The sequence below is a fragment of the Gracilinanus agilis genome, chromosome 6 (assembly GCF_016433145.1).
Source record: "Gracilinanus agilis isolate LMUSP501 chromosome 6, AgileGrace, whole genome shotgun sequence".
Taxonomy (NCBI): domain Eukaryota; kingdom Metazoa; phylum Chordata; class Mammalia; order Didelphimorphia; family Didelphidae; genus Gracilinanus; species Gracilinanus agilis.
Window position 1 is genome coordinate 127,849,610 of NC_058135.1, and position 24,899 is coordinate 127,874,508.

Genomic DNA, 24,899 nt, shown 5'->3' on the forward strand with positions numbered 1-24,899 from the left:
TCTTGACTATTTAATATATATAAAACCATGCTACTTTTTATGAGATTTTTATCTTTTTTGTCATTGATAAGGTTTTTAAGCATAGTGCCTCAACTCCATTTTTTTCATAAACTCTGTCATTTTTATTTTGCCATTCTGCATAGTATGGTGCTTTTTGAAAACTCATATGCCCTATTATAACAGAAATGATTTACAATAAAATTCAGTTATTAAAATACATATATTTTTAAAAACAAGTTCATTGAGTCTAGGTTAAGAAACCCTGTTCTAATCAATGCAGGAAAAAGTTCTGAGGAATATGAGCTTCTGTGAACTATTATGTAAAAAGTTACCAGCTATGGAAAAAGAATCCAGGTCTTGAAAAGGGATTTTTCCTCAACTGTTGGTAGTACAGGAAGGGGAGCTACTTGTCTCAGGGAAAGAATGAAGGCATTATGAGAAGAGAAGGGATAACTGGGATCTCCATTGCCCTGAGTGGTCTGTGTCCCGAGTAGCAGGTATGTGTGTTCCCTATATAAAAAAGCCCAGATTTATGGGGAATGTGGGGGATATTTAGAATGTTTTGTTACTTTGTATTTATATAAAAACTCAGCAAATGCTTTTGCATGGAACTATTTGCTTCTGCTATCTGACTATTAAAGACACATGCATTGGTTGGGGTTCAATGAGCTGTTGTCTTAGGAATTTGAACCCAGAATATCTTAAACTTGGGGTAATTATACTCAGGAGAGCCCAACCCATGAACATTAGTTGGGGTTAAATAGTCTAGAGAGCATGCTACAGATGGTAGAGATAATAAGAATAATTCATAGAAAAAGGAGATTGCGGTGAGCTACAGTAGTAGTAAGAGAAGGTATTATGGAGAAAGTAGAATGTGAACTGGGCCTCAAAACACTAGAGATTTCAGAAAAGTAGAGAAAGAAAGGGATTAAGGAGAAGGCATCCCAGATATAGAAGTAGAAACACCCAAGGTACATTTCTTTTCCCTTTCCCCTTTTCTCTTTTCTCTTTTTTCAAATTTCCTTTCTTTCCTTTATGTCTGCTGATGGCATCTGAGAGCATTATTCAACCCCTGGGGTAACAATCAAGGCTAAATAAGTTGCTATAGCCTTTCTGGATGTATTATTATTAGGTAGGGCATTTGGCAGCTGGAGAAAACATGATTCCTTCCAGAACTAAAATTCATAAAACCAAGTACCAGCAATAGAAATAGCATTTTAATAACCCACTGAGTACCTAGAGAAAATTATTTCTGTGTTGTGTCCAGAAAGTACCCAAGCTGGCATTCATTTGTGTTACTTTAAGTCCAAAAATGCTATTCGTCCACAGAAAATGACCTGCTTCCCTGAAGGGCTCTTCCATTTAACATAAGCAGAATTACCATGACTGATCTCATCTTCCTCCAGAAAGGATGTCTAAGGTTGCACCTTTGCTGCTGACACAAGGCATTCAAGTCTGTGGGTTTTTTCCTCCTCCAGTCAACCATTATGTACTCTGATTTGCATAATGTTTATAAAATTTTCTATTTTGGATTCAAGAAGCTCAGCAACCCATTATGTATGATTAAACCTGCCATAGTCGCATTCTAACTCAATATCCCAAGCTTACCATAACAGAAGAACCTATCAGATGATTAACTCTCAGGACTAGAGGAATCAAGGTATAGTAGAAAAAGAACTGAATCAGGGGAGCCTGGTTAAAGTAATCATAAACTAGGAGTGTTGAGGACTAAGGATGGATCCTGCCACTCACCTCTGGCCAGAGAGAGGAGGAACTTACAATCTAAAAGAAGAGAGACATTTTTCAATATGCCCAAAGGAGGAATTTGTTTTACTCAGCTATGGGTATGTTAAGAGTTGTTGTTTTTTTTTTTCTTTGTATTGGTTTTAAGGCAGAAGAGTGATGAGGGATAGGCAATGGGGGTTAAGTGACTTGCCAAGGTTCGCACAGCAAGGAAATATCTGAGGCTAGATTTGAACTGAGGAACTCCTGTCTCTGGGTGGCTCAACCCACTGAGCAAGCTTGCTGCCTCTGTTTTGAGAATTTTAAAAAATTGTTTAATTGGGAGAGGGACAGGGATTGGGAGAAAGAGATAAAAAATGCTTGTAACAGTGAATGAGTGAATGAAATGTATAAATAAAAGAATGACAAAGGACCACAAGTATCCTCAGACAAATGACAATGACTCCAGACAAAGTTAGTCTTCTTTGGTCTCCCAGAGAAGATAGTCTCTGACAGCTTCTAAAGGTATCTTCCAACTCTACATTCTATGAGGATAAATAATGAGCTAGAGAAGGCTGGAGTAGAATCTCTTTCTCCATATTCCTAAATATCTTCCCTGCTTCAACACTCAGGAATATCAGGACCATAATCTGATTGGGGTCACTCATATGAGCTCAAAAAACTATCTGCTGAGTAAATATGAAGGAGTATTTTTTTACCTTCTTGTTGACTACCCTGATTCTTCAAGCTCTCATGGCCCTGATTTTTGGACTTAGAACCTTACCAAAAAAAAAACAAAACAAAACAAAAAAAAAAAACTGGCCAATACAAAAGTATCTCCAACTGCTTTTCAGACGTATCAAACTGGAAGTCCAGTAAGACATCTTAAACGCAACTTGTCCAAAACAGAACTCCTCCTATTATTTCTTCCTAAATTCTCCCTCGTCTAAAATTCTCTATTACTGTCAAGGACACCATCATTCTTCTAAGTCCCCCATAAAGACAGCCTTGGTGTCATCTTGGACTTCATTCTCTTTCACCCCCATATCCAGTTTGTTGCCAAGATCTGTTAATTCCACCTTTGCTGCATCTCTCCAATACACCTCCCTCTCCCCTCTCATACTGCCACCACTCTGGTGCACACCTTAGTCACCTCAAGCTTAGACTATTTTACAATAGCTTATCAGTGGGCCTGCCTGCCTCAAGTTTCTGCCCACTTTAATCCATACTCCAATCAGCCTCCATTGTAATTTTCCTAAAGTTCAGGTCCCAAAATGCAACCACTTTAACCAATAGACTTCAATGGCTCTCTATAACTTTTAAGGCCAAAATACAGAATCTGTTTGCCATTCAAATCCCTTTATAACACCATTCCTCCCATCTCACCCACCTTTCTAGTCTTCTAACACCCTCTTTCCTGCCATATCCTCTTTGATCCAGAGATATTGGCCTTCTTGCTGTGCCATGAACAACAATGAGACACTCTACCTCTCTACTCCAGGTTTTCTCTTTTTCCCCTTCTCTCACCTACTGGTTTCCTTCAAGTCCTGACTAGAACCTCATCTTTTACAGGAAGCCTTTCCCAACCCCTCTTAATTCTAATGACCCTATCCCATTAATTAGTTCCTATTTATCCATTATGTGGCATATGTATGTATATTTATATTAGTCTGTCTGCCATCACTATTAAATTGTGAGCCTCCTGAAGACAAGGATTGTCTTTTGCCTCCTTTTGAATCCCCAGAGCTTAGCAGAGTGTTTGGTACAGAGGAAAAGTTTAATAAATGCTTATTAACTGGCCAACTGAATATATCTCCCAAGGAGAGTAACGTTCAAAAGGTTCTGGGCACACCAAAATGTCTATAGCAACACTTTTATGACAGCAAAAACAAAAACAAAAAAAAAAAGGGGGGGGGGAACAAAATGGAAGTCCATGGATTGAGAAGTGGCTAGAAAAATTGTGTGTCATGAACTATTTCCCAGAATTTATCTTAGTACCTCAAATATAGTAAGTACTTAATAAATGCTTGTTGAAGTGAATTATTATATCATAAAAAATGGCAAATATGAGTTCAGGAAAAAACCTGTGAAGATTTGTATGAAGTGATCTGGCCTCAGACACTTCCTAGCTAGGTGACCTTGGGCAAGTCACTTAGCCCCAGTTGCCTAGCCCTTACTGCTCTACTGCCTTGGAACCCATACTTGTATCAATTGTAAGATGGAAGGCAAGGGTTTAGAACAACAACAAAAAAGATTTGGATAATAAAAACAAAGAAGGCAGAAACAGCAGGATGCACTCAGCTATAAAAGAAATCCAAAGAACAGCAAGAGAAACTCAGCTCTGAGTCACTGAAATGACCAATATTGGTTTCTCTAAATGAATCATGAAATGGACTTTTCAAGAGAGAGTTTAGAGACTGTATGAAATGTTACCAGGCATGTTTCCTCTTGGGGTTGGTTTTCTTTTTTAAATATTTTTTAAACATGTATTCTACAATCTCCCACAATCACAGTTTTCTTTGACTTTTTCTTTTTCAGTCAAGGCAGGGGCTATATCTGGAAATGACAAATATAGAAAACATTTTTTTGTGATGCCGTCTTCTGTTAACTTTTGACCAAAAAACAAGTGCTGATTTAAATTGGTTACCACCTTTCTCTTCATTGTTCCACCCCTATAATTAATTAGCTGACCATCCAGAGAACAAATATCATTAAGATCTACTGAATCATTCAAAATGCCAGTGGCTCAGTGACCTCAATACCACTGGTCCTGCCCTCATTGGCACTCATTATACCCTCCCATTCTATGTTATTCTTCTTGTCTATATCTTTCCATAGAAAATCTACCCAACCCATCAGAGGCCTTTCTCTGGTTCCTTTAATATCAAGACTGAGTATAGCACTGCCTACTTCTTCTTTCACTCATATAATTTTTTCTTTAAAAAAAACAACAACAAACCCTTATTTTCTTTCTTAGAATCAATACTAAGTATAGTTTCCAAGGCAGAAGAGCAGCAAGGGCTAGGCTATTGGGGTTAAGTGACTTTCCCAAAGTCACCTAGCTAGGAAGTATCTGGGGTCAGATTTGAACCCAGGACCTCCAATCTCCAGGTACAGTGCTCCATCTACTGAGACACCTTACTGCCCCACTCATACACTTTATAATGCATTTCATTCCATTTCTCTTATCGTTATTTGTCCTTCATTTTCAAAGAGGACCAATGATATCATGGGATGATGTCTTGATTTGCAAGTGAATTGGATTTAAGTGAGGCAGAGTTTAACTAAGTCCTCAACCTCATTCTCTCTTCCAGAGTCCTCAAACTCCAGTGGCAAGACAAAAATCAGGAGAACTGGCAATGGCCCAGGATGCAGTGGGTAACCTGGGTATCTTCAATGTGTTGACCAAGCTCTAAGGACTCCACAATTCCTGCTTTGCCACCTTCGTGGGCACTGGAAAGGAGTCTTCCCATGCTTCAGGTAGACATCTCTCTAACTCTCTGACTGGTTTAGCCTCGTGTCCCAAGATAATTCTATCAGGATATGGCTGCTGAGCATGCTACAGCTTCTTGGAATTACAGGTGAGAGCTGGGTGAAGGGTGGACACCAAAGGTGGAGGAGCAGCCCCATAAGCCCTCATACAGCACTCCCCATATAGCCCAGATCACGATACATTTCTGATACTGATGAGGCTAATAATAATCGCTGGCATTTATATAGCACTTCAAGGTTTGCAAATATTATTTTATTTGACCTATGCAACAACTCTGTGCTAGGATTGCCCCCATTTTATGGATGAGGAAGCTGAGGCAAATAGAGAGTGAGTGATTTATTCAGGACCACAATGACTGCTAGTGTCTGGAGCTGGATTTTAGCTCATATCTTCTTGATTCCAAGTCCAGCACTCTTTTTATTTTGCCAGTCAATATGTGGTGACACTTATCTGATTGATACTAGTAGCTGATATTCCAATACTACTTTAAAGTTTGGACAGCTTTTTTTGAATACATTATCTCATTTGGGCCTCACAAATGGCTTTCTTTTGCCTCCAGGAGCAAATACGTTAAAGCTCTTTTGGCATTCAAAGCCCCATATAACCTAGCCCAGAGATGGCAAGCCTGGGAGCCCCAAGGCTTAGGCCAGACAGGGGAGGGGGAAAGCATTCCCATTGGGCTGCTGGGCAAAGGGGCTGGTTATATAAGAAATGTCCCCTCCACCATATGTGCCATGGGTTTGCCAACACAGACCTGGCCCCTTACTCCCTTTCCAGTCTTCTTATATGTTACTCCCCAACATGTATCCCTTGATCCAGTGACACTGACTTCTCCTATGTTCCACAAACAAGACTTCCTATCTTCTAGCTCTTTTGCTGTCCTCCATGTTTTCCTTCCTCTGTTCTGACTACTTTCCCTGGCTTTCTTTAAGTCCCAACTAAAATCCCATCTTCTACAAGAAGCCTGTCCCAATCCCTCTTAATTCCAGTGCCTTCCCTCTATTAATTATGTCTTGCTTCTCCTGTAGATAGCTTGCTTTTTATATATTTCTTTCATGCTTTCTCCCCCATTAGATTATAAACTCCTTGAGGGCAGGGGGCGTCTTTTGCCTATTTTTGTATTCCCAGCTCTTAGCCCAATATCTGGCACATACTACGCCCTTAATAAATGTTTATTGATTGATCCTCAAAATATGGCAATAATATCCTTAGGACCTCTCTCACAGAGTTGTTCTGAGCTCAGGTGAGATAATATGTAGAAAATGCTTTGTAACCTTTTTTAAAGGACTAGGCTAATTTCAGGTATTAATACTTTGAACTAGACCTGCGATTTCATGGGGATAGGAGTTTCTCCACTGAAGACAAACGCCCTCAACTGATACAGATGACCAAGTTCTCTGCAAGTCATAGTTTTAGAGAGTTCCTGAAGGGATATAGAGAGGTCACAGTATCACAAAACCTGCATGTGTCAGAGGTGGGACATCAGTCTAGGTCTTCTTGACCTTGAGGTCTGTTTTCTATCCAGCTCAACGTGAAACTTCTAAACCACTCTTGTTATTCCCCTCTACTTTCTGTCTTTGTTTTTAAATTCTTTTTTCAGTCTTATATAACTGTGTGTGACTTCTTCGGGGGCTGTCTTTATGAAGAGCCAGGGGTGCCTTGTCATTTCCTTCTCAGGTCATTTAACAGATGAGGAAACTGAGGTAAACAGAGCTAAGTGACTTGCCCAGGGTCACTCAACTAGGAAGTGTCTGAGGCCAGATTTGAACTCAGGTTTTCCTGACTTCAGACCTGACTCTTTACATACGGTGCCACCTATGAAATGGTACCTCTCTATGGTAGACTATATTTTGTCTGAATAGACTATTGCTTCCTTCTGTAACAATTGTCTTTTCAAATGAAATAACCCACCACAGAGAGGGATTGTTTCATTAAAGAATAACTAATTTTTATACTATTATCCCTGTTCATTTGGAAATATTATGATATTTAGCAAGGTTTAGGCTGTTTACAACATTATATAACTAATTTGTCTTATTGAAATGTTTTTGAAAAGTTGGCAGAAAAATAAGTCTTTCTCAGGTCCTTCAGCTGCCAGTTCTCTACTTCTCAAACTAATTTGTATTTATATGTATTTATTCTCTTTATATTTATTCTATATACATGAACATACTTGTATATTCTTTTATAAAATAAACCTTTATGTTTCATCTGAGAATTAATACTGTGTATTGGTTCCAGGAAGAAGAGCAGTAAGGGTGAGGCAATGAGTATTAAGTGACCTGCCCAGGGCCACATAGCTGGGAAGCGTCTAAGGACAGATTTGAACCCAGGGTTTCCTAGTTGTAGGCTTGGCTTTGTAACATGGAGATTGCAGGGTGGAATTCCTGCAAGATACAGGGTCAAGCCTCAACCCAGAATTCCAGCCCACCCCCACCCCAGAACTCTGGGTGAGAGGGCAGTTTGGGGCAGTTAGGGGCAGTTGATTCCTGGGAGTTGAAGTGAGCAGGTCACTCTGTTTGCTGATCCCAGATTTTGGGGCTCTTGAGAGCTGTCAACCTTGCTTTAGCCTAAATAGACCTACAATTAACCTCCCTAATACTTCAAATTAGTTATTTAGACCTTAGGAGAAGATTATCTATTAGGTTAGAGAGCTAAATAGCTAACCAAGTTACCTTTCCCCTCTGGGGAGAGGGGCTGCTTGGACCTAACAGTTTAGGGCTCCCCTGACCTTATTCTATCCTTGACAAAACCTCCCTCCCTTTCCCTTCCTCACTTATCAGTAAACCTTCATCTTTTGGGAGCAGTGCTGGGCTATTATTTTGGGAATACTCACAACCTCCTTCAAGCTTAGTTCCTTCAGCTGTGTGACCCATACAAGTCAGATCCTCCTTCTGTCCCTGATAATTTCATGACATCAAGCTTCTCCTAATTTCCCCTAATCAAACCTGTGGGGAAATAAGTTGAGAAAAGTCAATATCTTTAAGAGACTAGCCTTCCCTAGCCTTGCCAGAACACATCAGATCAACCACTATTTCCAACTGATTTCTAACTGCTTGTTGGGAGGGGGGAGAAAGGAGCACTGAGCTAGATTGTGCCCCTCCCTTTTCACTCAAGCCTGTCAGTGGGGGAGGAGTGAGTCCAGCAGGTTACTGACCACTGGCATAACTACACCTTCCCACAAATATCACTGTAAAAACCAACATAACAGCTCTCAATCCACTGAGCCACCTAGCTGCCCCCCCCCCCCACATATATATTTCAATGTATACATCTTGTGAGTAAGGATTATCTGATTCTTTGCATTTATACTGCCAGCACCAAGTACAGTGCCTGGCCCATGCTTGGTTGTCCTTCCTACTCAGAGGGTTCCAAAATGACATCATTGGTGCTTTCTTTTGACTCTTGCATAAATTGGATTTAATTAATGCTTGTTGAATAATGCTTGTTACCTTGGGCAAGTCATTTATCTACTCAATGCCTGGGATTCTATCTCTAAGACCAAAACTTACAAAGATTGCTTAACTGCCTCAGTGGAAGAGTTTTCCACAATGAAACCATAGGTCTTGACCAAATATACACACAAGCATATACCTAGATAGCCATATACATATATAAAACATCCAAATATATAGATATTAACATATCGGATCCAAGGACACACATATATATACAAATATATATGCTTATATATTTATGCTTATTTTTAATGGCAAAAGCAAAAACATACATGTTGAAGAAGTTACAAAAAAGTATAAAGGATTTACTCTTTACCTCTTTAGGTGATGTTGAGAAGTTCCTCCAGAAATTTTAAGAGCAGAGCCTTTCAAAGTCAAGTGTGCCAGATTTGGAGGCTTCCTTCCCTGGCATCTGAGAAGAGAGTTAGTTATGTATAAATGGAGATTTGAACCTTGGACTTCATCCCCCATAAGTCCTTACTTTTCCCAAAATTCCCTTTAATCTCTCTTGCGCCTCCACCTTTGCGTGGTCACATTATTGTTTTATATTTGGCTGTAACTCCTCCCTCTTCCTCTTTTGTTCCTGGGAGCGGGCTGGTGAGAAACCTTTTAGTTAGGTCTCTGTTAGTTTATTATTAATAAAATATTTATAAATATAATATTTAGTATTTTGCATATTAATTTTAATCTCCACATTTTGTTATGAAGAAAGAATACAGCTCTTAAAAGCGATTAATTTTTTTGCCATTTTCCCTTGAGGGACAGATGGGATTTCTTTTCTCCCTTTCTCACCCAAACTTGTGAGTATGAATCAGGGGTAAGGAGTAAGCTTTGGGGAGAAGGAGCTCCATACAATATATAACATTGTAATTTCATAGAAAGTAGAAAACCGTTGAGAGATAATCTAGACTTATTCCCACCCCATTTTATCTATGAAGGCACAGAGAGATAAACACCCAAAGTCAGGCAGCTACTTTGTGGCAGAGCCGGAATCCAAACCTGGGCCCGGTGGTTCCCAATCCAAGGGACCCTGTCTTTACTGCCATATTGCCTATAGGCTCCACCTTCCTCCCCCAGCTCTAACAATGCCAATAATGTCAAGTGTGAAAAACCAGGGCCCAGTCAGTCTGCCTCCTTGGAAAAGTTCCTTCTCACACATTTTTTAATGGCTCTTTCACAAACAACCCAATGTATACAAGCTGTAAAACTTTACCATCCACAATGTTTTACTTCTATTTTCACTGTGGTGAGAACCTAGCCTACAGGGTTAACTTTCCCATATGCCTTTTACACAGAGATGGTTTCTGGGGCCCGCAAAAGTCTTTCTTCTCCTCATCTTCCAAACCAGCCTCTTTCAAAGCTCAGGCTTCTGCACAAATCTCTCCAGTCTTGGATAAACTAGATGATCAGTGACTCTACCTTGAAATTTTTTCCCTTATTCTAAGGCCTAATTCAGTACAGAACCAGTTTATAATTCAGAATTTTTTTTTGTTTCATTTCGACGTCTATCTGTCATTTCACTGGCATAGAGGAGACTTAATAAGAAACTTCTAATTCTAACGCAGGTTGGTACCTGCTCTGAAATATGGAGTCTTATCTGGGGGCCCTGAAAGGCTAAATGCCCATGTTCAGCCCACCCTTAGTGTCAGAAGGGAGAAATAAATTCAAGTCTTCTTTACTACTCTAAAAAAATTTTCAGTTTTGTTCTCTATAGGTATAGGGAGCCCCCGAGAGGTAATATCTTTTACTAAGTCAGCACCTTCTTTGTGGCGGACTCCCAAAGGGTTGCCTGGGACATTTAAAGAGCAAGAGATGTGTCTGTCTGAGGTCCCAGTCACACAGTCAGTCAGTATATGGTGCAAGTGAGGTAGGACTTAAAGTTGAGTCTTCTTGACTCTGGGACAGCTCTCCATCCTCTACTCCACATTGTCTTTATAGTGATATTATTCTTTAAATTAAAAATATATAAATAATGGAAGCCAGCTAGGTGGCTCAGGGGATAGAGAGCTGAAGATAGAAAATCCAAGCTTCAAAAATGGCCTCAGACACTTCCTAGTTGTGTGACCCTAGGCAAGTCACCTAACCTCATTTTCCTATCTCTTACCACTCTTCTGTCTTATACTTAGTATCAGTTCTAAGACAAAAGGTAAGTACACACATACATACATATATGATAATCTTACGTATATAATATATTAAATATTTTATAATATGTCTAAAAATTATAGTGGATATTCTGTTTATAGCTCATAAAGTAGTTGACATACTCAGTGTAAGGAGGAGGCCCTAGTCCAACAGACCAGGGAAACTTGCCCCCATTTATATTTTTTAAAAGGGGCTGCTAGATTGGCTCAGTGGATAGTGTTGGTCCTGGAATCAGGACAGCTCATCTTCCCGAGTTCAAATCTGGCCTCAGACACTGTTTGATACTGGGCAAATCACTTAACCTTGTTTGCCTCAGTTTTCTCATCTGTCAAATGAGCTGGAGAAAGAAATGGCAAACCATTCTAGAATCTTTGTCCAGAAAACCCCAAATGGGGTTACAAAAAGTCAGACATGATTAAAACAAATGAACAGCAAAAATATTTAAGAGAATTTTATTTAATTTTTAATTTTTATTTTGAATATTTTCCTCTAGTTAGATATTTCATGCTCTTTCCCTCTCTCCCAAGCCCCCCTAACCCCCCTTAGCCGACGCACAATTCCATTGGGTTTTACATGTGTCATTGATCATATTATCATATTATCATATTATTGATAATTGGACTAGAGGTATTGTTTAGTGTCTACACCCCCAATAATATCCCCAACAGCCCATGTGTTCAAGCAGTTGTTTTTCTTCTGTGTTTCTCTTCCCACAGTTCTTCCTCTGAATGTGGCTAGTTTTCTTTTTAAGAGAATTTTAAATGTCAGAATTTGAAAAGGAGGGAACGAGTTTGGCAGTCAGATTCAGAAAGTTAACATCCACTGAATTATTTTGAGAATGTATACAATATGCATTCCCTGGTTTTACATCATGAACACAATTTTTCTTAGACCCAAACATTTGATGTGATTCATTCAAAGAAATAATTACATGCAATCTTTTCATTAATGATCCAGATCTCACAGCCAGACTCCCTGTACTCAGAGCTCTTGCTTTCTGTCTATACAATGACCCTATTTTAGTTGGTTTCTCACTCTCCCTGCACCATACACTCAGTAGCATAAACCAGAACAGATAAACTCATAAGAATTCATTCCTGAACTAATAATGGAACTCCATGGGAAAGGTGATTTGCTTTCTCAAATTCATGTTACCCTTTACTTTTTATAAAGTTAGGTTAAAGGGGAGAAGGGAGGGAGGAAGAAAAGCTGAATCCTAAAATGTCAGAAAAAAAATTGTTTCTACATGTAAATAAAAAAATTAATTTAAAAAATAAAGCTAGGCAAAACCCTTTCTATGAAACCTCTGGATTCATAGGTTTATGAACCTATGGTGAAATACCATATCATGATTATTAAAGACCTGCTTGAGTATTTTGTGGATTAATTAACAGGGCTCTTTACTTTTCCCATCTCATATTGCCAATTAGCTGGCTTTCCCCACTAAATTTAGCTACCTTAACAAAGGAGAAAAGTGGGAAAATGGAATGTGTTCAGTCTATCCAGTTAGCCACTTTTAATGGCTTTGGGTACAAGACTCGAAGGAGTTTGTAGTTGAAAATAATGACAAAACTAAATATAGAGCATCTTTATGTTGAAGAACATTGAGCCTAAGTTATCAGCCCTTTTTTTCATTCCACATATTGCCTATAGAATCAAGTCCAAATTCTTTAAACTGGCATTAAGATTCCTCCATTATGATCCTTGATTTTTTCTTCTAACTTTGTTCCCTGGTAGTACCCTTATCCTTCAGGCAAGTTTGCCTTCTTAATGTTCCCCAAACATATCATGTGCATTCCTACATTTTTCTCTTTTCTCACCTCCCTATCCTATACTGTCCTTCCCTCTCCTGTCTCTTTATTTTTCTTAATCTTCTTTCAAGCCTACTACAAAGTCTTCTTCCTTTGTGCAAACTTCCTGAGTCCCTTCCCTAGCACCTTCAGGTTTTGTTTTTTATTAAACCCTTACCTGAGAGGGACAGAGCTAAGATGGCAGAGTAGCAAAGAAAACTGGAACTGCTCTGAGAATCCTCTCAAACCAATCTTCAAATAGTTTCTCAAAACAAATAATTGAGTCACAGAAACAACAAAAGGTTGGAGTGAAGTAACTCTCCTGTAGAAAACAGCTTGAAAGGTAGTCAGAGAGGTCTAGTTCACTGGGGTGAGAGAGGAGCTGGAAGTAAAACTGGGCACAGAGGAGTACAAGCCACCCTCCCCCTCACCTTCTGCACTGAGTTCCAGACCTGGGCACAAGCAAACTTTGAAACCTCAGAACCTTGCCTAAACCAATAATAGAGGATCCCATACCAACCCCTTGAAGTCCCAAGCTCTGGCACAAGCCTGCTGTGAAAATCCTAGCCACAGCACTCTGAATCTTGCAAGCCATCAAAGCCAGCTACTTCCAGAGCTCTCAGCCCATGCATGGGTCATCACACCACCACGGAAGAACTGAAAGTTGCAGAAAATCAGAAATAAAGCTGAGGGCAATGGCAAGGAAAAACTGAAGTTTAAGAGAATGCCTTCTTTACCCTGAGAACTGAGCCCACCTTTAAGATAAAAGTTTTTTTTTAAAAAAAAGGCTGAGGAAATGAGCAAAGAGCAAAAGAAATTGCTAACCATAGAAAATTTTTATGGAGACAAGAGCAAGGCACAGACTCAGGAGGGAATAGCGAGAGCAAAGCAACCACATGAGAAATTTCAAAGAAAAATGGAAATTGGTCTCAGGCACTCAAGGTGTTCAAAAAAGAATTAAAAAATCAAATAAGAGAGGCAGAAGAAAAATGGGAAAAAGAAATGAAAGTAATGCAAAAAGAAAATAGCAGGTCAAATGGGAAAAGAGGCACAAAAATTCAATTAAGAAAAGAGTTTCATGAAAAGTAGAGTTGACCAAATGAAAAAGGAAGTCCAAAAGTTCATAGAAGAAGATCATTATTTAAAAATTAGAACTGGGCAAATAAAAGCTAATGACTTCATGAGACGTCAAGAAACAATAAAACAAAACAAAAAAAAATAGAAAAAATTATGAAGTATCTCCTTGAAAAACAACTGACTTGGAAAATAGTTGTTTGGTTTTTTTTAACCTTCTGTCTTTATTTGTTCCAAGGCAGAAGAGTGGTATGGGCTAGGCAATGGGGGTTAAGTGGCTTGCCCATCCTCTCGTCTCTAGGCCTGGCTCTCAATCCACTGAGCTACTCAGCTGCCCCCTAGAAAATAGGTTCTGAAGAATCTAAGACTTATAAAACTAATCGAAAGCCATGATAAAAAAACACTTACTTTCTGTCTTATAATAGATACTAAGTATCAGTTCCAAGGCAGGAGAGAGGTAAGGGCTAAGCAATTGGGGTTAAATAACTTGCCCAGGGTCACACAACTAAAAAGTGTCTGAGGTTAGATTTGAATCCAGGACCTTCTGTTTTTGTCTCCAGGCCTGGGTCTCTATCCACTGAGCAATCCAGCTGCCCCCTGCACCTTTGGCTTTCAATAATGACTTCTTTCTCTGGATTCTTACATTATTTGTTGTTTCTTTGTTATTGTTGCTCAGTCATTTTTCAGTTGCATCCAATAACTCTTCATGACCCCCTTTGAGGTTTTCTTAGCAAAAATATCTTTAACAGATGAGGAAACTGAGGCAAACAAAATTAAGTGACTTGCCCAAGATTCCATAGCTAGTAAATATCTGAGGTTAGATTTCAGTTACTGACTTCCAGTCTGGCATTTTACTCACTGTGCCACTTAGCTGCCCCTTACTGCTTTTAACCCTCCTTTAATATTTAGAATGAACTATTTTGAATTACTCTTTATTTTTATGTCTATGTTCTATCTCTCCATCTTGATTATAAACCCCTTGAAGCAAAGGGGCAGGTCTCATACCACTTTGTATCTGTAATAACTAACACCATATGTGGACAGTCAATATTTTTGTTGATAATTTAACTAATCCCCTTCCTCATATCATAGGAAGAATTTGTGGAGGTTGCACTCTGATGCCTCATTGTTCATCTTATATTCTGTCAGGCTATACCAGCAAAGCAGAAGCTTTGTGAGGTATGACTCAACTGGAATGGTTTTGAGTAGAAAAACCCCAAAATATACTTTCTAAGAACCAGCCTTTGTTATTTAGTCAGCACTTTGAGACCCTGTGGACTATAGTGTCCACTTGGGGTTTTCTTAGCAAAGATACTGGAATGGCTTGCCATTTCCTTTTCAGTAGTTAGGCAAACAGAGGTTAAGTGACTTGCTCAAAATCACACAGTTTGTAAGTGTTTGAGGTCTGATTTGAACTCAGGTTTTCCTGACTCCAGGGCCAGCACTCTATCCACTGAGCCACCTTTTCTTTTCTTCACTGAGTTTACAAAGGTTGGCTTGAAGATAGATATTTTTGTCAATGGTAACACATGAAATGTAGAAAACACAAAATGGATTTCAGGCTTCCATGGCTTCTTTCCACTTCTGCAAAGATGATGGCAAAGAGAAGTGGAAAACTAGGAAGAAGGAGCAATGCATTAGTTTCCATCATTGCAGTTGACAACAAATGTCAATTGAATTAAATTCAGATGTCCTTTTACTAGTTCTCTCTTTGTACATATGTCCCATCTCTTCAGCTAATTTAAGTGCCTTGAATATAGGGACCATGTATTTTAACTCTTTTCATCCCTAAACTTCAATATAGTTTCTTGCATATAATAAACATTCCTTAAATACTTGTTGAATGGTTTGGTCAATTAGCTTAGCATACCTATCCCTCTCTGAATCATTTAGTTCTGTTAGCACCATCTTCCACGTGAAATTTCTTCCTTAGCTTCTATAACAATACGTTGCCTTGATTCTTCTCTTAGCCCAACCAAGCAATGATTCTCTATATTTTTTCTGGCTCCTTTTCCCCTGATCCTCAACTGGGACTCACTTAGAACTCTGTTCTTTTTCTACCTTCTTTCTTTCCCTTTTCCCATTTCTGAAAGATGGATCCCAAAGGTGAGTAAATAGCCCTGAAAAGGGCTCAGCAAACCATCAAATCAGAGGTGATACATGCAGCTATATATGAATGAGAGTTGAAAAGAGGGAAGGGTAACTAATTGATAGAGTAGTATGGTATCCAGGCCATGAACTTGATAGGAAACTCAGCTAAATTTTTAATCTACACTTCCCCCCTACCCCTGAAAGTGGTATAGGGAGAATATGTACCCCAGATCCACCCCAAGGTGTTGAGGGAGGGAATACTTATATGTTTGTTCTTTCTATATCTTTGAAGCAGATATTCCTTTATCAAAGCTACTCTTTCTTAAGTGCTTAAATGGAATGCTGGGCTAGTCAATGGTCCCTAACAATGCAGAGGTGGACAGGGGAGCACAGCCTTTGGGGGCTTGAGCTGATAGCAAAAGAGAAAAATAACTTAAAGTACCCTGGAAACTTGAGGTGGTAGATAGAGTCAGCTTGAATGTAGAATACATCCTCTAGTAATAGTAGATGATCTAAGTAGGAAAAGACCTCGGAGGTCATCATTCCAACTTGGAAAAACACAGAACAACTAAAGTAGTCAGAAAAACCAAATCTTTAATCAGGGAAGAGATAAGTCCTTAATATTCGGCCCACACACAGAGCCCAGTGTTAAATATCACAGAACCAAAACCACACTAGATGATTCTCCAAAGAACAATAGAGCTTGGGGACCTATATACCTTTTGGGGAATTAAGTACAGCAAACATACACTGACAGTTTACAAAGAGGCTTGGGAAAGAGGCTGTAGCTAGAGACTAGGGTATCAAGGAGTGATTTAACTTACAATGGGTATAAAAAGGAAATTATCTAGTCAAATCTCCTCCATGCATGATTCTTATCATACTCTGATTTTAGGATTTAGAAGTAAAAGGGACGTCAGTCACCTAGTCCCATATACTGTTTTTAGAGATGAGGAAACTGAGCCAGACACAGAATGGTGAAGAGTTTTCTATGAAGGTCACAGAAGTAGTCAGTGGCAACACCGATTGGAACCCTGGTCTTCTTACTATTTCCAACATTTTTTCCAATGATACATTCCTTCTCCTTCAGATCGATTTCTTTTCTATGGGCTTGCAGAGAGATTCATTTTTGCGTCATCATTAGAATGATCCAGTTTGACTGTCAAAAAACCCTTCTAATTAAGCAACTGTATACTGCCTAATCAGAGACTAGTATTATCATACATATCCAGAGCCCAGTGAGCTTTTAAATAAAAAGGAAAGAAAAGAGAGAGGCAAAATAATACCTAAGAGCTCTGTCATGGTAGACAAAGCTGAGAGATGCATTTGTTCCCCAATCATTTTTTCAGACAAGTCCAGCTCTTTGATTTGGGGTTTTCTTGACAGAGATATTAGAGTGTTTTGTCTTTTCTTTCTCCAGCTCATTCGACAGGTGAGGAAACTCAGGCAGGCAAGGTTAAGTGGCTTGCATAGGGTCACATAGCTAGTAAGTGTCTGAGGTCAAACTTGAACTCAGGAAGATGAATCTTCCTGACTCTATCTTCCTAACTAGTACCACCTAACTGTCCTTGAGAGGGAAATAGAAGTATCACTTATCCCAGGCAATCACTATACCATGGTGTCGTCCTGAAGGATAGAGCTCAAACTTACATTCCTCTCTGGTGCAAATTTAGCTCAATTCAAGTCAATGTTTTAGGCATCATATTGCAAAGGGCAATGTACTTTGCTGAATTTAGACTTATGAGAGCTGAGTTCAAATCCCAGATCCCACTCCTTATCGCCTCTGTGGCTTTGGGCCAGTCAACTAATCTCTCTGGGCCTTAGTTTCCTAATCTGTTAAATTGTGGGGGTTGGAGGCGGGAGTTGGATATGAGGACCATTAAGGTCTCTTCCATCTCCAAATCTATGATCTTGTGATTAATTCATGTACTCTGAAAAGGACATTGGTTCAATTCTGGAACCACTCTGTACTCAAGCCCATGTTTCTTGACTCCAAGTTTTACAGTTCTTCAATAAGAATGAGAATGAGAAAATTTCTTGAAAAAAAAAAAAAGATTTCTTGAATGAGAAAATCAGTGACTTTCTAAGAGTGGGAACTCCCTCCATCCTGGTAGCTCTTCTGTACCTTAGTAGGTGAATCTTACATCCAGGGTTAGAAGCAAGACTTAAATCTAGGAGTCTCTGTGGACTCCAAATCCAGAACTTTTTGTATTAAACCCATAAACCCTACTCGTTGCCTCTCAAACACCAATTGGATCCATAGATAAAACCTTAGGCAAATGGTGGAGTGTGGAGGTAAAGAATATAGTTTGAGAGTTGGAGTGTGAACATGGTGGTATAGAAAACAGGTCTATCTTTGTGAAGTTCTTAGGATTATAGTATCACAGCATCAGATCTCAGAAAGACCTCAGAGTATATCTTTTCTAGGTCCTTTATTTTACAGGTGGTGAAACTGAGGCCCAAGGAGAAAAGATCACCACATGGGGATTAATCAGTGACAGAAACAGGATTCAAATGCAAGTTTTCTGGCTCTAAAACCTCTATTCTTCCCATGGCACCATACTGGGTTGTTTCGGTTTGTTCTCCTAGAGAGTCTCTAGGTCTTTACGCCATCAGGTATTAGGAAAGAAAGCAGATTCAGAAAAGGGATCTGGCTCTATGGTTTGGGGACTTTGGTGGTGGTTGCATGCTACAACTCAAGAAGGCGGAGAAAGATGGTATAGAGAGGAAGTAGGATCATTTCCCACTCCAACACCATCATGTTGGCACTTTGTGTAAAAAGTTCCATTCACCCTTGATAGTTAAAATTTTGCTTTTAGGGCAATGGATTTCAAATTTAATTATATAGTAATATACCCATGTACATACACCTTAATAATTTTTTTGTGTTGCGAGAGGTGCCACCAAGAAAAGAAGATTGTGAAGTATATGATAACCTAGCAAAATGTTCTGCATGTCAAATCTCTTTGAGCATTAGGAGGGACATCTAGGGGAGGAGAGGTAAACACGTCAGGATAAGACTGATTTGCTAACAATTCCTGCTAGCATGGATCTGCATCCAATCTCACATCTCCCCCTCTTAAAAATTTCCTATATGCTTCCTAAGCCCAGACCCTCTAATAATGACTGCTTGTATTTCTTACTAAGCATTGCCATGAAAGTTATCCCATGCAGTCTCAAAGCTAGGATAGATCTAAGAGGCCAAGTCCAACATGAACCTAAACAAGAATTTCCTTTACAACAGAACCAACAAGAGGCAGCTAGATGGTATATTGATTGGATAGAGTTTTGGACTTGGAATCAGGAAGACCTGAGTTCAGATTCTGCCTCAGATGCTAGTTGTGTGACCCTGGGCAAGTCACTTTACCCTCTATTTGCCTCAATTTCCACATCTGTAAAAATAGTGATAACAGTACCCCCTCCCACGGTTGTTGTGAGGATCAAATGAGATAATGTATGTAAAATATTTTGTAAACATTGAATGGTTGTTTAAAAACTAGTCTTTACTTGAAGAATTCTAATTAGAGCTGACCCACCCTCTTCCAAAGAATCCCATCCCACTTTTGGGTATCTTTATTGTTAGAAAGCTTTTCCTTAAATCAAATTTCAATCTACCTCTTTGCAGCTAACACCCATTGCTCCAGTTTAACAAAAAGAAGCTTTTATTAAGTGCCTGCTGTGTGCCAGGAATAATTCTAGGCATCTGGAATATAAAGGCAGAAAACAAAACAGGCTCTGTCCTCAAGAAGCCTACATTCTACTGGGGAGAATACTGTATATACATGATAAAGTATATAGAAGGCATATGTAAAGTAATACAAGGTAATTTCTAGACAGAGAGACTTCCAATAATTTGGGATTAGGAAAAGCCTTGTAGAGTTAGTCCATTAATCAGTTTGCATTTATTAAACTCCTCCCATGTTCCAAGCACTGCATAAATTCTGGGGATACAAAAGCAAAGACCGTCTCTACAGGGTAGCTAGTTGGCTCAATGGATTGAGCCAGGCCTATAGATGGGAGGTCCTGGGTTCAAATTTGCTTTCAGGTACTTCCTAGCTGTGTGACTCTGGGCAAGTCACTTAACCCCCATTGCCTAGCCCTTACTACTCTTCTGCCTTAGAACCAATAGATAGTATTGATTCTAAGACAGAAAGTAAGGATTAAAAAAGAACAAAAGACAGACCTCAAGGAGCTCACAATCTAGTGGAGGTGGGATGGGGGCGTGAATAGGGAGAATAGTAAATTGCACCTCTGTCCTCTGGGAACCAGTAGAACAAATCTAAGCTCTTACCCACAGGAGGATAGTTCAGATATTTCAAGATTTAAGTTATCTCTTCTTCAGGCTAAACATTCCCAGATCCTTTACATTGGATAACATTGTTAACCTATCCTCTTACCTTTTTGGAATTTTGCTTCTGGAATGATTTCCTAAATTGTGGTGCCTAGAACCAACTAACCACAGTATCCAAGATGTAACCTAACCCAGGCAAAGGATTGAAAGCACTTTTATTTTTGTTATTCTAGACACTCATTATCTCAATGAAACCTTTTTACTCGTCTTTCTGTTCTGTTGACTCATATTGCACTTGAGGTCCACTGACTCCCCCACATCTCTTTCACAGGAGTAATTGTCCAACTATGACTCCTCCAACCAGTATTTGTGAAGTTAATTTTTGGGACCCACATATAAAACCTTACCAGCCTATTTGTTTTCATCTTATTCACTTTTAGGGGAATCTTTTTGGATTTGGATTCTGTCCATGTCAACCATCTCTTCAAGCTTCATGTCACCTGTCAATTTGATAAGCACAGTATCTGTACCTTTATCAAAATCTTTAATAAAATTATTTAACTAGCACAGGAAAGGCAAACTCCTAGGATGGTCTCCTAGAGAGGAATCTCTCTCCAAGTTGATATTGAGTGACTCCTCTGGTTCTGATAATTCAACTAGTTCTGAATACGCTTAACTGTATTATTGCTTAGCCAACATCCCTCCATCTCGTCAAGAAAACAGAATGATAGATTTTGTCCAATGCTATCCTGAAATCCAAGTTGTCACTAGTCAATAAACATTATTTGCCTACTATGTGCCAGGCACAGTGCTAAGTGCTGAGGGTACAAAAAGAGGCAAAAGATAGTCCCTACCCTTCAGACAAGTTCTTGTCTTCAAGGAGCTCATAATCTAATGACATAATGTGTCAATGATTTAACTCTCATCTACCAGTTTAGTTACCTCGTTTTCTGTTCCCATCAGCCCATCACCACCGAGCTGTTCTTTCTTTGATCCTTTGATCCTTTATTTGACTCCCCCTTAGTTTAAAAATAGCCCTTGTTTGAGTCTCAGAACACTGTGTGAGGAAGGCAGTGCAGAGACTTTTTTTTCCATTTTATAGATGAGGAAAGAGGTTCAGGGAAATTTAGTGACTTCACCCAAGTTCAGGCAGTTAAGTTGCAGTCTTAAACTCACACCTTCTGGTGTTCTTTCTGGTCCAATGTAAAGTGCCCAAAATCTTGGTGCAATTGTAAGTTATTAAAACTTACCTGGTTATTACTAGGAGAATTTCTAAGCAATTAAAGCTTATTTTAATTTCAAGCAATTAAAGCCTAGATTTACTTTAATGTGCCGTGGGTCATTTGGGATACCCTGCATAATAACATTGAATTGTAATACACCAAACAAATCATTATTTTATAAAATAAAAATGACTGTCATAAGGAGAAATTTAAAAAGTGGTTATTTCCTCTTGATTCATAAATACTTATCTTATCTGTTTGTTTATATTTACTGACCTCATATCACTCAGTATTTTCTCAGGTTATTAGAAATTTCAAATGGGCTGGAAAATCAGTAGAAATGGATCTTTCCCATGGCACTGAAACTTCAGACTTCCAAAGTAATAAGTGAACCAAATAATGTAAAGCATCTTTTTAGTTTTGATCCACACAAACTTTAACTATCTGGAGTAATTCTAGACCCAAAAGGAGTCTCTTTCTCAAAAAACAAAAAGAAAGATTTTTTTTCAGAGCCGGGTTAAGATGGCGGCAGAGTAAAAAGCAGCTGCTTGACCTCTCCTAACCCATGCATATAGGACTCCTCAAGAAGACATAAAAACTAATCCAGAGGAAAGATGGGACCCCACAAGAGGGCGCAGCATCGAAGGTACGTGGATTTGGGGCATTTCCAAGCTATAAAGGGGAACCTTTAACACTCGATAATTTTTACACAGAAAAAATCCAGACAACAGAGCAAACAGCAGAGGAGAACAAACAAGTAACCATAACCAAACCTTCCCAAAACAATGAAAACGGGTCACAATGTCTTGAAGAGTTCAAATCTGAGATCATGGGAAAGATGGAAGAGATCTGTCAAGAAAATAACAGTTTAAAAGGCAGAATTTCACAAGTGAGGCAAGTAAATCAAAGACCAGAAATGACCAGATTGAAAAGGAAAACCAGTCTCTAAAGGCTAGAATTAGGCAATTAGAAAAAGATGCCCCCAAATCAAAAGAATTAATAAGCAAATTGGAGACCAAAATCAAACAGCTGAAAAACAGGATAGACCAAATCGAAAAGGAAAATCAAAAGCTTATAGCAGAAAATCAGTCTCTAAAGACAAGAATTGGGCAAGTAGAAGCCAATGATCTATCCAGACAGCAAGAATAAATAAAACAAAGTCAAAAGACTGATAAAATAGAAGGAAACATGAAATATCTCAATGAGAAAGTGACAGACCAAGAAAACAGGTCTAGAAGAGACAATCTGAGAATCATCGGTCTTCCTGAAAAAGCAGAAATTAATAGAAATCTGGACTCCATTCTAAAAGAAATTATTCAGAAAAACTGCCCTGAAGTTCTACAACAAGAGGGCAATATAGACATTGAAAGGATCCATAGATCACCTTCTACACTAGACCCTGAAAAGACAACCCCCAGGAATATAATAGCCAAATTCAAGAGCTTCCAAGTAAAAGAAAAAATTTTACAAGAAGCCAGAAAGAGACAATTCAGATATCCAGGAGCACCAATCAGGATCACACAGGATATGGCAGCCTCCACACTAAAAGACCACAAGGCTTGGAATATGATATTCAGAAAGGCAAGAGAACTGGATCTACAACCAAGGATCACATACCCATCAAAACTGACTATATTCTTCCAGGGGAAAGTTTGGGCATTCAACAAGATAGAATATTTCCAAGCATTTGCACAGAAAAGACTAGGACTAAATGGAACGTTCAATACCCAACCACAAAAATCAAGAGAAACATGAAAAGGTAAATGAGAAACAGAAGGGAAAGTAAGAAAACTCATATTTTTAAAATTTGTCTCTTTAAGGGCTTCAATAAGATCTAATTATTGGTATTCCTTTGTGGAGAAATGCTATATATAATTCTCTGTAGTGAACTCTATTCACTATCATAGTATTCACTATTATAGTAATCAGAAGAATAATTCATAGGGAGAGGGTGGAATACTAAATGGTCTAAGATGATATGGGGGATGGGAAAGAGGGGGTAAATAGTAAGGGACACCAAGAGAAACTTAAATGAATAAGAAAAATAGGATATTCTGTTACACACAAAGAGGGCATGGGAAGGGGAAGGGATAAATACTATTATAAGAAAGAGAGGAAGAGAGCATTAAGAGGTAATATTTAAGCCTTACTCTCAGTGTATTTAATCCTGAGAGGGAAGAGCAGCTATATCCATTGGGATATAAAACTCTATCTAACCCTACTGAGAAAGTCAGAAGGGATAAACCAAAGGGAGCAGAGGAGTAGGGAGGTCAAAAAAGGGAGGGGAAAAGAAGGGAGAGGGAATTCATTAGGCCTTAAAAATAAAAAGAAGGGAATAATAAGGGAGGGGGTAAAAAGGGAAGTAAATCAAGGGAGGGGACAAGGGTTACTGGCTTAAAGCAAACCACTGGTTTAAAAGGAAATAGTGTAAGAAGAAGAGGTAGAACTAGGGGAGGACACCAAAATATCCTCGAATACACAACTGATAATTATAACTCTGAATGTGAATGGGATGAACTCACCCATTAAACGGAAGCAAATAGCAGAGTGGATTAGAAATCAAAATCCTAACATATGTTGTCTACAAGAAACACATATGAGGTGGGTGGACATATACAAATTTAAAGTAAAGGGCTTCAGCAAAATCTTTTGGGCTTCAAATGAGAAAAAAAAAGGCCGGAGTGGCGATCACAATTTCTGACAAAGCCAAAGTAAAAATAGGTATGATTAAAAAAGACAGGGAAGTTAATTATATCCTGATAAAAGGCAGTGTAGACAATGAGGAAATAACATTGCTCGATATGTATGCACCAAATGGCATAACATCCAAATTCCTAAAGGAGAAACTGGCAGAGCTCAAGAAGGAAATAGATAGTAAAACCATACTAGTGGGAGATCTAAATATTTCTCTTTCAGACCTAGATAAATCAAACCAAAAAATAAATAAGAAAGAGGTAAGAGAGGTGAATGAAGTCCTAGAAAAATTAGATTTAATTGATATGTGGAGAAAAATAAATAGGGACAAAAAGGAATACACCTTCTTTTCAGCTGCACATGGCTCATTCACAAAGATTGACCATGTAATAGGGCATAGAAACATTGCAAACAAATGCAAAAGAGCAGAAATAATAAATGTAACCTTCTCAGATCATAATGCAATAAAGATAATAATTAGTAAGGGCACCTGGACAGGCAAATCAAAAACTAATTAGAAATTAAATAATATGATTCTCCAAAATTAGCTAGTCAAAGAAGAAATCATAGAAACAATCAACAATTTCATTGAAGAGAATGACAATGATGAGACATCCTACCAAACTATGTGGGATGCAGCCAAGGCAGTACTCAGGGGGAAATTTATATCCTTGAGTGCATATATTAACAAATTAGGGAGGGCAGAGATTAACAAATTGGGCATGCAACTTAAAAATTTAGAAAGGGAGCAAATTCAAAATCCCCAGATGAAAACTAAATTAGAGAAATACTAAAAATCAAGGGAGAAATTAATAAAATAAAAAGTAAAAGAACAATTGAATTAATAAATAAGACTAGAAGCTGGTATTTTGAAAAAACAGATAAAATAGACAAAGTACTGGTCAATCTAATAAGAAA